The 16,187-nt window shown below is 34.9% G+C and overlaps 1 protein-coding gene and 1 non-coding gene across 4 annotated transcripts in view; both read left to right on the plus strand.

Annotated features, from left to right (window-relative positions):
* The window catches only part of LOC138713786 (arginine kinase), a 436,319-nt gene that overhangs the window by 32,906 nt on the left and 387,226 nt on the right, over positions 1–16,187 (plus strand). The window lies entirely within an intron of this gene.
* TRNAN-GUU (transfer RNA asparagine (anticodon GUU)) lies at positions 641–713 on the plus strand. Its single transcript has one exon. It is a non-coding gene; the product is annotated as a tRNA-Asn (tRNA).

A 16,187-nucleotide genomic window follows, 5' to 3' on the forward strand; every position in this document is an offset into this window, starting at 1 on the left:
GATACCCTGCGCGGTGACTCACCACACGTATCGCAGGCTCCTTGCACTGTGCTAATGGTTTCCTGCCCTCTAGCTGTCGAATGTGGCTTAAAGTTGCCTCTGTTCCAATACTGTCGCGGTCTAACATCAATTGTTCGAAGTAAGATATTCTGATACATTTGTTGTTTTGCACTGCCTTTTTCTCCTCTTCAGTCTGTTCCTCAATATCCTGCGTTTCTTCCGCATTTTCTTTTCCGCTTTCTCTTCCTCTTCATTTTCTTCCCTCTTCTTCTTCTTCTTCTTCTTCTTCAATATTTTTCATTCTGATCTGCTCCTTCCCTCTTCTTTCTCCTCAATCTCATGATTTCCCTCTAGTCTTGTTTCTTTCCTAAAACTACTCTTTCTTGTTCCTTGTGAATTTCTCTCCTTCCCTCACTTTGTATCTTCCTCCTCACCTTGCGCCTCTTTCTCTTCCGTTTTCTTTTCCTTTCACATTGTCTTCTCTTGGTCAGACTTATTCTCTTCATGCAAATCAAGATTTCAGGTTTAACTCCCTGTAAAGTTGATTTGAATAATTTCGAAGTTGGTTGCTTGACGGTTGTCAGCCCACTTTGAGGTCTGTGGATATAGAGGGAAAAATTGGATCGCTGTCGGGTAGAGTTCCCGGGTAGCTCAGTTGGTAGAGCGTTGGTCCGTTAAACCAAAGGTCCCGGGTTCGATGCCCAGCCCAGGAACAATCTTTCCCTCGAAATTATGATTATCTTTAGTTTTCTTCACCTCTTCAGTATTCTATTTCCCCTCCATCTCTTCAGTCCTCTTCTCTTTAGCTTTCTTGCCTCCTCCTCCTCCTCCTCCTCCTCAGTCTTCTCTGAGGGAAACGCTTCATCACTGCATAGTGAACTGCCACCATTTTGAATTTGTAAAAAAAAAATATATAAATAATTTCTTTAATCGTAAAATAGTAGATTATGCAACGAGCTTATAATGGTAGTAATTAAGACGCGAGTATGTTTGTTTATGAAACGAGCGCAAGCGAATTTCATAATTTTCATACGAGCGTCTTAATTACCATTATAGGCAAGTTCCAAACGATTTTTTATGCTCGACCATATTTCTAACTTGAAATTATTCATAAGTATTCATGTTATGGTTATGTAAGCGAGGAGCGGAACTGACCTAAATTGTGAGATGTGCGCAGACGCGAAAGTATTGATTTTTTCCGTGGCACGAATGTCATTGACCTTGATATAATCTAGAGAATAACATGAACATTAGTCTTGATATAACCTGGAAATTGATTTAGAATTGAAAAACGAGATGACAAATTGAATTTATTTGAATATTATTTATAATTAACGCTAATTATTATAGTAACAGAACATAACCTTCTGCGACAGTATTGGATTTCCAGCCTCCGGTGACGTTTCCCTAATTGTCTTTCGATTGCATATCCGAGAATAATCGATACTTGCGGTTTTATAATGGTACAATGGTGATTTCTCATTGGCTGAACAACTGAAGTATAATGAATAGGTGTACTTTAATGAGGTGCATTAAAGGGCTACCACCAGGTGTATAATTACTACATTTCGGCACGGTCGAGCATAAATATTTTTTCATACAGCAGAAGGACAGTGTTTTACACATACCAGTTTTCATTATTGTACAAGATACAGTAATGGAGGAAAAAAATGTTGAATATTTCCAAACATTTTACTGTTGTAAGCTTATACCTAACCCCTTAAGCTATCTTTCCTTTAGCTGAATATTTACAAAGAGATGAAAAGGGATACTTAACTGCTTCGCCCGAGATTTCTGTTCAGATAACGGCGTGCAAGGTACGAGGAACGTAATGCAATACTTCTCTGCAAAGTTCAAGTTTATTGGTTTCATTATACCCCGTGCCACGAAACATTTGGAACCTGAAATTCTGAACCCCGTCCTAGTCTGTTACAGTTCACAATCATTTAGCCTTCATGACAAGGAATTTAAATCTACGTGATTTAGAGCTATTATTCATTATTTCAATTACTGCTTAACCTATTCTAATCATTTTACTGATATGCAACAACATATTTAAATGTTATGAAGCATAATTCACTTCGAAATGCATTCTTTCTTTTCTTGGGTAGTCACTGTGCTTCAACATTTTCCTTAACATGAATAATAATTTCTTCTTACTTGAGCTTCTTTTTACATTAGGAAGAAACTCCTTATTGATAGATAAGCTTCTTTTTTTAGATCAACAACAAATTGCTTGTTAACCCTTAAATTGGCAAAACTTCATTTCTCACACTAGTTTATTAAACCGTGTCGGACCGTAAAGAAAACAACTATCGCAATCTCCATATTTTATATGTTGTACAATGTTATAGTATTGTGAAATTTTAATTTTCCTACCAATTTTTTTCTATTGTTCTATTAAAATTATAGCATATAGCCTATTAACCTGTTGTATCCTATAGGATACTTTGTGAATTTAAGGGTTAAAATGAACACTAAGTGGTCAATTACATAGTTGATTAGTTTCGACTTCTTCTCAGTCATCGACAAAACTAGTTAAATTCTTGCGCTTCTTTAGATTTCTTCAGTTCTTTTGTTGGTGGGGGTGCGTTTGTGTTTGGTAGTGTGGAGTCAAATAGGGCGTTTTTCTGAAATTCAGTTGTGTATTGAGGATGCGTTGTGGGTGTATTTATGTGTCTGTTTATGTCTTGCTCTTCTAGTGTGATTAATCAATTTCTAGTTTTTCGATTGAATATCTAGGATACTACACTAAAACAGTACGAATTTTATTATACAGACACACAAAAACACACCCACAACACATTCTCAATAAACAACTAAATTTCAGAATACACACTCTAATTTATTGACTCCACACTACCAAACACAAACGCATTCTCCCAGCAAAGCAACTGAAGATACCGAAAGAAGCAAGAACCACACTAGTTCTGAGAATGACTGACATGAAGTCGAAACTAATCAACTAGGTGATTTACCACTTAATTTTCATTTTAATACTAGAAAAGTTATTATAATTAAATTCTTAACTGATATAAAGTATAATTCAAGTATCTTGAAGCAAGAGTAACAAATATAAATGACACTCGGGAAGAAATTAAAAGCAGAATAAATATGAGAAATGCCTGTTATTATTCGATTGAGAAGCTTTTGTCATCTAGTCTGGTCCCACCTCCCCCCCCCCAAAAAAAAACTGAAAGTTACAATTTATAAAACAGTTATATTACCGGTTGTTCTGTATGATTGTGAAACTCAGACTCTCACATTGAGAGGAACAGAGGTTAAGGGTGTTCGAGAATAAGGTTCTTAGGAAAATATTTGGTGCTAAGATGGATGAAGTTACAGGAGAATGGAGAAAGTTACACAACGCAGAACTGCACGCATTGTATTCTTCACCTGACATAATTAGGGAAATAATAATAATAATAATAATAATAATAATAATAATAATACAAACAAATGGCTTTTAAGGAACCCGGAGGTTCATTGCCGCCCTCACATAAGCCTACCATCGGTCCCTATCCTGAGCAAGATTAATCCACTCTCTATCATCATCATATCCCATCCTCTCTCAAATCCATTTTAAAATTATCCTCCCACCTATGTCTCGGCCTCCCGAAAGGTCTTTTTCCCTCCGGTCTCCCAACTAACACTCTATATGCATTTCTGGATTCGCCCATCTCAAACGTCTGATTTTTAATGTTCCTAATTATGTCAGGTGAAGAATACAATGCGTGCAGTTCTGTGTTGTGTAACTTTCTCCAATAATAATAATAATAATAATAATAATAATAATAATAATAATAATAATAGTAATAATTTATTTCCTTTCGATTATAAAGATGACGTACAAAATTAGTACACCCGAAGGAGCAAAGCTCGTGCTAGGGTCCAATACAGTTAAATCCAGACGTTTGAGATGGACAGGGCATGTAGCACGTATGGGTGAAACCAGAAATGCACATAGAGTGTTAGTTGGGAAACCTGAGGGGAAAATACCTTTGGGAAGGCCGAGACTTAGATAGGACGATAATATTAAAATAGATTTGAGGGAAGTGGGATATGATGGTAGGGACTGGATTAATCTTGCTCAGGATAGGGACCAATGGCGGGCTTATGTGAGGGCGGCAATGAACCTCCGGGTTCCTTAAAAGCCATTTGTAAGTAAGTATTATTATTATTATTATTATTATTATTATTATTATTATTATTATTATTATTATTATTATTATTATTGGAGAAAGTTACACAACGCAGAACTGCACGCATTGTATTCTTCACCTGACATAATAAGGAACATTAAATCCAGACGTTTGAGATGGGCAGGGCATGTAGCACGTATGGGTGAAACCAGAAATGCATATAGAGTGTTAGTTGGGAGACCTGAAGGAAAAATATCTTTCAGGAGGCCGAGACGTAGATGGGGGGATAATATTAAAATAGATTTGAGGAAAGTGGGATATGATGCTAGAGACTGGATTAATCTTGCTCAGGATAGGGACCAATGGCGGGCTTATGTGAGGGTGGCAATGAAGCTTCGGGTTCCTTAAAAGCCATTTGTAAGTGTAAGTATTATTATTATTATTATTATTATTATTATTATTATTATTATTGTTATTATTATATTATTATTATTATTATTGTTATTATTATTATATTATTATTATTATTATTATTGTTATTATTATTATTATTATTATTATTATTATTATTATTATTATTATTATTATTATTATTGGAGAAAGTTACACAACGCAGAACTGCACGCATTGTATTCTTCACCTGACATAATTAGGAACATTAAATCCAGACGTTTCAGATGGATAGGGCATGTAGCACGTATGGGCGAATCCAGAAATGCATATAGAGTGTTAGTTGGGTGACCTGAAGGAAAAATATCTTTCAGGAGGCCGAGACGTAGATGGGGGGATAATATTAAAATAGATTTGAGGAAAGTGGGATATGATGCTAGAGACTGGATTAATCTTGCTCAAGATAGGAACCGAAGGCGGGCTTATGTGAGGGCGGCAATGAACCTCCGGGTTTCTTAAAAGCCCTATTTAATAAGATGGACAGTGCTAAAAGTATGTAATTAAGATGTATAATATGTTCATTGTTGCTGTTGTTTTGTTAATGTCTTCATAAATTAACTTAATTTGTAAAAATTGCAATTTTTAACACAATTCTCAAATTTCTCAGTATATGTATGTAGGAAGTAGTGATAAAGGAAAGTGATGAGATGGTAGAAAAGAGAGAAAGAAAGTTCTGAGATAGAACCACAGTCTACTATATACAGTCACGAAGCTTGAGTTTTGAGGGTGCTAGAAACAATAGACTGTAACGGTTCTATTTTGCATTGCCTGTAATGAGGCGATATTAGCGATCCTAGGGGTGAGCAACTACCTAATGTTTGCATATTTACTACGTATTGAGCGTCACGACTGTATATGCTAGACTGTGATAGCACTACGTTTTCTTTGTGGGCAGCGATTGTTTCACAGAATATAGTATCACGTTCATGTAACGCAATACGTATTTTAAATGTAACTTGAAACTTTAAAGGAAGTCAGAGGAAAAGAGGCGATCTACAAGGTGTGAAAATTTGCGACGTCATTTATTTCCACACGGGCTGTCACGGGTATTCTGCTGTTAGGTAATAGAAAGTCGCTAAAGAAATCGAAGGTCACCCTTGATTCACAATAAATTACTTCCTCGTTCATGAATGAAAGGTTTTGTGAAATGACTCAATTGCCTTAACTTGAAACTGATTCCATTTTCTGTAATTTCCAGACTTTTTAGATTAGAAAAAGTGCATAATGCCACAAATCATTACCTCTGAAAGTATCTACTGTATTGCGTCATCAATACCACAACCACCGCCGCCACTGAAGTCTCGTGGGAAAATCTAAAAGAATATTTCACATAAAATAAGCGTTCTAAACTGCTCCCAATACATGCAATTTATTCTTACCTTATCATTACAGAAAGTAATGTTATGGGGAAAAGTTAAATTCGGATATTTTAACGGGTATAATACGTTTCAGCGGAATTTATACCATGAAATATAATAATTTTAGTACTAGTCTATCTGTGCACAGCGATTTCTACTAAACTATTGGACGGATTTTGTTCATATTCAGTATCTACGAGTCAATTTATCAGGGAATGATGTACATGAAATATAATAATTTTAGTACTAGTCTGTGTACAGCGATTTCTACTAAACTATTGGACGGATTTTGTTCATATTCAGTATCTACGAGTCAATTTATCAGGGAATGATGTACATGAAATATAATAATTGTAGTACTAGTCTGTCTGTGTACAGCGATTTCTACTAAACTATTGACGGATTTTGTTCACATTTTGTATCTACTAGTCAATTTATCAGGGAATGATGTACATGAAATATAATAATTTTAGTACTAGTCTGTCTGTGTACAGCGATTTCTACTAAACTATTGGACGGATTTTGTTCATATTCAGTATCTACGAGTCAATTTATCAGGGAATGATGTACAAGAAATATAATAATTTTAGTACTAGTCTGTCTATGTACAGCGATTTGTACTGAACTATTGGACGGATTTTGTTCATATTCAGTATCTACGAGTCAATTTATCAGGGAATGATGTACATGAAATATAATAATTTTAGTACTAGTCTGTCTATGTACAGCGATTTGTACTGAACTATTGGACGGATTTTGTTCATATTCAGTATCTACGAGTCAATTTATCAGGGAATGATGTACATGAAATATAATAATTTTAGTACTAGTCTGTCTATGTACAGCGATTTGTACTGAACTATTGGACGGATTTTGTTCATATTCAGTATCTACGAGTCAATTTATCAGGGAATGATGTACATGAAATATAATAATTTTAGTACTAGTCTGTCTGTGTACAGCGATTTCTACTAAACTATTGGACGGATTTTGTTCATATTCAGTATCTACGAGTCAATTTATCAGGGAATGATGTACATGAAATATAATAATTTTAGTAGTAGTCTGTCTGTGTACAGCGATATCTACTAAACTATTGGGCGGATTTTGTTCATATTCCGTATCTACGAGTCAGTTTATCAGGGAATGATGTCCAATCAGAGCTGATATCCTTGTACGCTCTTTTGTTCTGTTTTGAAGCCACTACAACTTCGCTGCTGTACTAGAAGTTGAAAAAGAAAAAAAACAAGCGTTTCGCATGAAGTATTTGCCGTGCGCAGTAACCCGTACGTGTTTGAATTGACGTATCCATGACTGTATATTCTTATTTTAATCATACAACTCTTTAACTAGCATACATTTCACCGATATACAATATGTCCAGACAGGTACCTACTTTTGCCAATATAAAATGTGATATCTGAAATTTCTATGAATTCCCAAGTTTATTAAAGCTAAGACAGAGATAGAAGGAGCCTATAAATGCCATCTGTACGCCTCGTTTATTACTGCCTTAAATTATGACCACGTAGTTATTACGACATTATAGTGGCATAAATTATGAATCCACACAAAAGCGAAACGGTAGTGCATCTAACAAAACAACCAGCAACGGTGATAGAAATAACAAGAGGGGTATAACAACCATTGCCAAAGATGAGAGTATATTTGTCCTACACAGTTTATTGTGTCATAAAGTTGGTGGAGGTATAAAAGTCTCTCGTTTAATTTCGTGATTGTGCTGGCCACACTAGATGATAAAGAATGTGGAGTAATTATGCCGTTTGTATTTAAAGCATTGCTGAGTTTGCATGTCGGAGTTGGAGTACCATCTCCCACCGAATCTAAGATGTGACTGCATCACCTTTCAAGAAATTAATGTCACTGTTCGTGAAAATTGACATGAAATCGAAATTTTCTTGTCGTTTTTTATGGATTATGGCATCAGTTAGCTTAAAAAAAACCGAAGAGAATGGGAGCAAAAAGAAGGAGAGTAAAAGAGAAAGTAAAACAGAAAGAAAGAGCAAAGAGATCATACGTGCATACTCAGCATGAACACATGCATAAACTCAGCGTCTTTCAAAGTATGTTCCGAGACTCCTAAATGTTTTGCTCTAATTTTATTTTGTACTTTGTTCTATAAACTGTATAAACAATTACGAAAATATGAATGAGTAATACGAAAAATGACCAATTAAAAATAGTAATATGAATATACTCGTAATAGATCCACTATTGACCAGATATTTTGTATTCGACAGATATTGGAGAAAAAATGGGAGTATAAGGGTACAGTGCATCAGTTATTCATAGATTTCAAAAAAGCATATGACTCTGTTAAGAGAGAAGTTTTATATGATATTCTTATTGAATTTGGTCTTCCCAAGAAACTAGTTCGATTAATTAAAATGTGTCTCAGTGAAACGTACAGCATAGTCCGTATAGGTCAGTTTCTGTCAGATGTGTTTCCAATTCACTGCGGGCTAAAGCAAGGAGATGCACTATCACCTTTACTTTTTGACTTTGCTCTAGAGTCTAGAGTATGCCATTAGGAAAGTCCAGGATAACAGAGAGGGTTTGGAATTGAACGGGTTACATCAGCTGCTTGTCTATGCGGACGATATGAATATGTTAGGAGAAAATCCACAAGCGATTAGGGAAAACACAGGAATTTTACTTGAAGCAAGTAAAGCGATAGGTTTGGAAGTAAATCCCTAAAAGAGAAAGTATATGATTATGTCTCGTGACCAGAATATTGTACGAAATGGAAATATAAAATTTTGAAATTTATCCTTTGAAGAGGTGGAAAAATTCGAATACCTGGGAACAACAGTAACGAACATAAATGATACTGGAGAGGAAATTAAACACAGAATAAATATGGGAAATGTGTGTTATTATTCGGTTGAGAAGCTTTTATCATCCAGTCTGCTGTCAAAAAATCTGAAAGTTAGAATTGATAAAATAATTATATTACCGGTTGTTCTTTATGGTTGTGAAACTTGAACTCTCACTTTGAGAGAAGAAGATAGGTTAGGGGTGTTTGAGAATAAGGTGCTTAGGAAAATATTTGGGGCTAAGAGGGATGAAGTTACAGGAGAATGGAGAAAGTAACACAACACAGAACTGCACGCATTGTATTCCTGACCTGATATAATTAAGAACATTAAATCCAGACGTTTGAGATGGGCAGGGAATGTAGCACGTATGGGCGAATCCAGAAATGCATATAGAGCGTTAATTGGGAGGCCGAAGGGAAAAAGACCTTTAGGAAGGCCGAGACGTAGATGGGAAGATAATATTAAAATAGATTTGAAGGAGGTGGGATATGATGATAGAGACTGGATTAATCTTGCTCAAGATAGAGACCAATGGCGGGCTTATATATTATCTTGTTTTTAATTTTAGGAAAGAACTCTAAATACCAAAAGTTATAGAGGTGTGTACTAAGGAGTCCATTTTCATAAAGACACCATCATGTGTTCGAAACTAGAATTCAGGCTAATTATTGCTTCAAGTTTGAATTGAATTTTCTCATCTTCTTTTTATGACTCTTTGTTCATTTCTGTACGATAGCAATATATTGATTACATCGTTTATGAGATAATGTTATTAAGGTACCTACAATCCGACGATTCTGGCTTCAGACGTCGATGGTGACGAACGCGATATCCTGATATATTTAGATTTTCGGTTTAGCAGTTAGGAAGGAGACTTTTCCCTTCATTTAATTCCAACCAATCACGAGACGGAATTACTTAGGCTGTCTGCCTATATATATCCCAGAGCTGGGATGATACTTTCACACGTGGCCTGAACACGGAGCCGTACAGTTGCTCAGTCTGGGGTGCTTCGCCACGAAACACATCAGGCTGATAATGCTCTGTTCAGTCAGGACTTTTAATTGCGATAGAATAGCTCCCGTAGTTCAGTGTTAGAACGCGGGCTTGGATTTGATTCCGGAACAGATACAGTAACGTTTTCGAATTGTCTGTTCATGATCCTTAACATCACTTTGTATGTCGTCAGAAAAAGTGGAAGACTGAGAGTGATTGGCGAAGGGTATTTGTTTCAGAAGCTACAGGGTTGGCCATCGGGATGAGGGGTTTTTAAAACGTTCCTATAAAATCATAGTAAAATATACAGTTTAAACTATAGAAGTAAAACAAACTTCATTATATACTATTTAGTTATCTTCTTTACATTTTGAAAATTTAATTCAGAATGAGGATTGCACCCCAATCAATCTCTAAGCCAAAGACAGACTTTCCTTTCCTCCCTTTGTAAGAACATTCTATACCCTTCCCCACATCATGTCCTCAGAGTAAATCGGGCCATATTATATTAGAATCGAAACACAGACGTTAGATCCTTTTTATAATGTCCACAATTTTAATGTCCATTTTATTATGGCCATTACATAAAAGTTCATTACACTATGTCCATAAATATATGTCCTATGAAGTATATGTCCACTTTATTTTAGTCCAATTGCACAAATTTTATGTCCACATTTTTACGTCCACTACATGATTGTACAGGGACATCACTTTATTTTTAATTGCATTTTTATTGTACCTGGGTTTCTGAATGTACTTGACTCCCACCCCTTTCACTATTGTTCCTGCTCCCGTCAGCCACACAAACTTACGGCCGCTGTAGCAAACGAAATCTGCTAGCAGGGTAAAGAATATAGTGTGTTTCAGAAATATGGTTGCGTTTTCTATAGAAGAAAGTGCCTATATTATTCAAGCTTATTTCCAGGGGCAGGTATTTATGGAGATTAATTTTATCATTTGTGTTTTTTAATATTGGTGTCGGCGGAGATTGTTGCAGATTGATTTGTACTCTTGGCGGATATTAATGGAAATTTTGAAAAATATGATTATTTCGAAATTGGAATATTAACTCAGTATGTATATTACTTTCCAAATAATTAACATTAAAGGTTCGTTGGATTCTGGTAAAGGTGCGGTATGGCCAATAGACAATATTTGTTGGATTGAGATGTATTTAACATGCATTCAATAAAAACGAAAAAAAAACTACAGTCCTCAAATTAACACTTTCAAATTATTGGTGAAATGTTGAATTCTCCGTCTTTTGAGTTCACTAATGCAATCAGAACACCTGGAATACCATGTAATGTAGCCTACTTGAATGTATAACAAATTCAAATGAAAAAAAAATGTCCGAAAAAAGAACTCAGAATGTGAAATTTGCTATAAAACGACGCAATAGTAATAATTCGCGAATGTGTTCATATTTCGCTGTTAGAACTCTATTTCGCGATTTGTCGTGATTGTTTTATCCGCATATTATTAATCAGAATCGCTTGATTCGTAAAGATCAGTAAAAATCTATTGTATGTTTATTATGTCGTGATTATTGCGATCGCCATAAATACTTTGCCCTCTTATTTCGCACAGGTATTGTGTGTAGCACGACTGAATAACTTTATCTGTGTGGACTAAGCAGAAGTGAAGATTAGAGTTACCGAAAGTATGGTAATATGCTGAATAAAGTAACTATTATATATTGAATACAACCGCCTAAAGAGTTGAGTTTGTGAAAAAAAAAACTGTTACTAGATCTACTCTACTGTATTTTGATAAAATACCTTAAAAGTAATAAACAAACTGAAAATCGTAATATCGTATTTCCCTGTAACATAAATGGATACACTACTTTTCTCTCCTCCTATAGCTAGTAAAATAATTTGTTTACATATTGCACTAGTAACACAAAACTCCTGTAATGGAAGGGGGTAACAGTGTTTCCGAGTATAGTCAGGTTTATGTTAAAAATGTTGGTAAAAATAAAGTGATGTCCCTGTACAATACATTATGTCCATCTACAAATTTATTTCAATTCCTTACTCAATCTCTTCTGCCTGTTCATCTTCATATAGCTTCAGATGATAACAAATAGTTTTGAAGTAAGTTCTGATGTGTCCTTCTTCGTTGTAGTAGTTGTAATTCCGAACAATCTCTTCTACTCGACTTTAATTTCTCTAAATAGACTTACAAAACCTCTAATGGCAATTACATTAATATTCTCATTATAGAAATAGAAATATATATATATTCTCCCTGTAACATAGTCCTAGTAAGCTTATATTAAATTAATTTTCATCATTTTACTAGCTATCTCAAATATTAAATTAATTATAATTCATTGAATTAAATTAGCTCATAAATTAAGTTACTACTTTACCTTATAGATTTATCTAAATTTAAATAAATGTGTAGTGAAGAATATTGCTGGAGAACCTTTTAAGTGTAGTGAAAATATTTGTAATTTAAATTTATGTATTGTATTGATTAAGGCTGGTTGAGTGGAAGAGAAGGCCTTATGGCCTTAACTCTGCCAGCGAAAATAAAACATTATTATTATTATTATTATTATTATTATTATTATTATTATTATTATTATTATTATTATTAAATTTTGTAGGTACAATATTTTAATAGGGAGTCGCACATTGGAAAGCCCACCAAACAAATGAATTAGCTATTATAATTTCTTATTTCTTTGGGTTTTAAAGATTTTCCCTTAACGAATGCTCTCCGATGTAATCTCATCAGGATTAAATGAATTTAAAAAAAATTCAAGAGATATTGTAATGAGAGACAAAGACAGTCGATCTCTTCTGCAGCTGCCAGACATCAGAAATAGATTGAAGACGCTCCAGGGAGCTTTATTAACACGAAACTATTTTTAAATACCGATGAGATTGACTGACAGAAGTCGTTGGGCAGATGTGCTAAGGCGTTTTATTTTGGAACATGTTATCGCTATGCAGTGACATGCCACGAAGGTTGAATGTTTCTGCATGTCTGTTAAGCTTGGTTAACTTTTAAAAATATGTTTATTGAAACTGAGAGTCTGTAGTTAGTGCAAAGACCAAGATCTTTATTAAGGGACTTCCTTTAATGCAATGGAATTCCTTTATCCAAAGCAAATTTTATTTTTCCAAAATCTGCTGCATCCTCCTATGTCGTCAATCCATTTTGATCCATACTTCGTCAGACACTATCCATCCATTGTTATTCTGGTCTTCCCTTTATTCTTCTTTCTTTTACTTCCCATTCTAAAAATTGTCCTTTGTAACTTCTGAGTTGATATTCTTTTAATATGTCCAAACCAATTTCATCTTCTCTCTTCTGTTACTTCTAAAATATTCTTTTCCACTTTCACAATTTCTGTTGAAGTACAATTCGGACTTGATCTCTTCTGGACTTCCAGCAGCGTATGTGACTCAAGCGGCTAGCGCTCAGGCAGTAATTAGAAATTTAAAATGCACTTTTATTGTTACATCAATTCGAAATAAACTAGTGAAACTGGAGACAAGATTGAGGTTATGTTTACCTGAGCGTAACTTGAGAATAAAGAAGCAAATAATATTACACAGAATGCATAATACATGAATTCTGGGAAGTTAACGTTTTCTAAATCTGCAAGATGGGTGGAAGCGAGGCATTCGCTTTCAGTCAAGAGTTAACATTCGAAGAGCTTTAAATCAATCCAGAAATGATGCTGCAGATGGAGTCCGCCGTCTTTCAAGGGTTTGGAAATATATTGTTGACATGGCAGGGGTCTATATTTGAAGTATATAATGCCAAAAGCAACCTAAATAAATTTAGTGAGAAACAATAACTATGTTACCATTACTATCACCTTTAATTTTTAACTTTGCTCTAGAATATGCCATTAGAAAAGTTCGGGATAACAGAGAAGGTTTGGAATTGAACGGGTTACATCAGCTGCTTCTCTATGCGGATGATGTGAGTATGTTAGGAGAAAATCCACAAACGATTAGGGAAAACACGGAAAATTTTACTTGAAGAAAGTACAGCGGTGGGATTGGAAGTAAATCCCCAAAAGACAAAGCATATTATTATATATCGTGACCAGAATATTGTACGAAATGGAAGCATAAAAATTGGAGATTTATCATTCGAAGAGGTGAAAAAATTCAAATACTTGGGAGCAACAGTAACAAATATAAATGATACTGGGGTGGAAATTAAACACAGAATAAATATGGGAAATGCCTGTTATTATTCGGTTGAAGAGCTTTTGTCATCCAGTCTGCTGTCAAAAAATCTGAAAGTTAGAATTTATAAAACAGTTATATTACCGGCTGTTCTGTATGGTTGTGAAACTTGGACTCTCACTCTGAGAGAGGAACATAGGTTAAGGGTGTTTGAGAATAAGGTGCTTAGGAAAATATTTGGGGCTAAGCGGGATGAAGTTACAGGAGAATGGAGAAAGTTACACAACACAGAACTGCACGCATTGTATTCTTCACCTAACATAATTAGGAACTTAAAATCCAGACGTTTGAGATGGGCAGGGCATGTAGCACGTATGGACGAATCCAGAAATGCATATAGAGTGTTAGTTGGGAGGCCGGAGGGAAAAAGATCTTTAGGGAGGCCGAGACGTAGATGGGAGGATAATATTAAAATGGATTTGAGGGAGGTGGGGTATGATGATAGAGATTGGATTAATCTTGTTCAGGATAGGGACCAATGGCGGGCTTATGTGAGGGCGGCAATGAACTTCCAGGTTCCTTAAAAGCCATTTGTAAGTAAGTAAGTAAGTAAGTAAGTAATAATAATAATAATAATAATAATAATAATAATAATAATAATAATAATAATAATAATACAGTAATGAGAAATTTAAAATGCACTTTTATAGTTACGTAAATTCGAAATGAACTAGTGAAACTGGAGACAAGATTGAGGTTATGATTACCTGAGCGCAATTTGAGACTGAAGAAGCAAATAATATGACACAGAATGCATACATAATCCATGAATTCTTGGAAGTTACCGTCTTCCAAATCTGCAAGATGGATGGAAGCGAGGCATTCGAAGAGCTTTAGATCGATCAGTGAAAAAGATATCTAGAAATGATGCTGCAGATGGAGTCCACCGTCTTCCAAGGACCTGGAAATATATTGTTGACATGGCATGGGTCTATATTTGAAGTATATAATGCCAAAAGCAACCTAAATAAATTTAGTGAGAAACAATAACTATGTTGTCATTACTTTTCGAATGCTCTGGTAGTTAATATTATGGAGAAATAAATGTCGCCTTCTTTGCCGTGATACCAACCCCGAGCCGGTAGCTTCGGGCCTCAGAGAGGAATATCAGAGCCTTGAGAACGGATGTCACCAATACCGAAGTTTTCTGACGTTGTCAATTAGCGCTGCGTGATCCATACTTCTCGCCGTGAACGAGTGTAATTTATGAGCTGGGATGGAACGACTCCAAAATATTTCGCACTGTAATGACGTCTGGCGCTTGTCAACACATCAGTTTCTTAACCAATTACCTCGTTACTGTTCTCTGGCTGCGGAGGCGACGGCACGACGATCCACTTCTCCAGGGATTAGAATTTACGAGCACGCAGTTCGTATCTAGAAACTGCGTGCATTGATTCCCTGCACTAGACCGTCGGGTTTAATATCGGGTGCAGTTTGATCGAATACGTTTTCTTTTCTGTATTTCTGTCTCCTTTTCTTTTCTTCTGTCCGTCTTCCTTCTCTATTTCTTCTCTTTTGTTTTTCCTTTCTTTCGTCCTTTCCCTCCTTTCTCACTTTACATTCGTTTGTTTTCTTATTTCTTTTTTTGTTTATTTCATAATTTTTTTGCTTCTTTTCTTTATCATTCATTTCATTTCGGTTTTGTTTCTTTTTCATTTTCATTATTTTTTTTCTTCTTTAATTTTTTTTATTATTTATACTATTTTTTTGCGTGCTTCTTTCGCCACTTCTTCATTTTTGGTCTCTTTTTGTACGTTCTTTCTTTTATGTGTTCATTCATTCCCTCTCTTTATTTCTTTCTAACACTGAATATTTTCCCCGCCTTTTATTTATTCGTATCTTTTCTTTGTTTTTATTTATTAGTATTTTTCCTTCCTCCTAGTTCTTTTTCTGTTCTTCATTCAATTTCTAGTTTTTCTTTTTATTATTTGACCTTAATTTTCTTATTTTATTTTTGTCCTCTTTACCTGTTCTTTGGTACGCTTTCCTTTGCTTTCTCTGTCTTTTGTTTTTCTCTCACTCCTTCGTTTTCCTGTTCTCTCTCATTTGCTTTATGTCTCTTTTGCTTTTCTACATGTCTCCTTTTTTGTCTCTTTTTTGTTTTTTCTCTCCCTTCTTTGTTTTTACCCATCTTGTTTTTTTCTCTCTCCTTTGTTTTTACCTTTCATTTGTTTT

Source organism: Periplaneta americana, chromosome 2 (assembly GCF_040183065.1).
Source record: "Periplaneta americana isolate PAMFEO1 chromosome 2, P.americana_PAMFEO1_priV1, whole genome shotgun sequence".
In the NCBI taxonomy this organism is placed as follows: Eukaryota; Metazoa; Arthropoda; class Insecta; order Blattodea; family Blattidae; genus Periplaneta; species Periplaneta americana.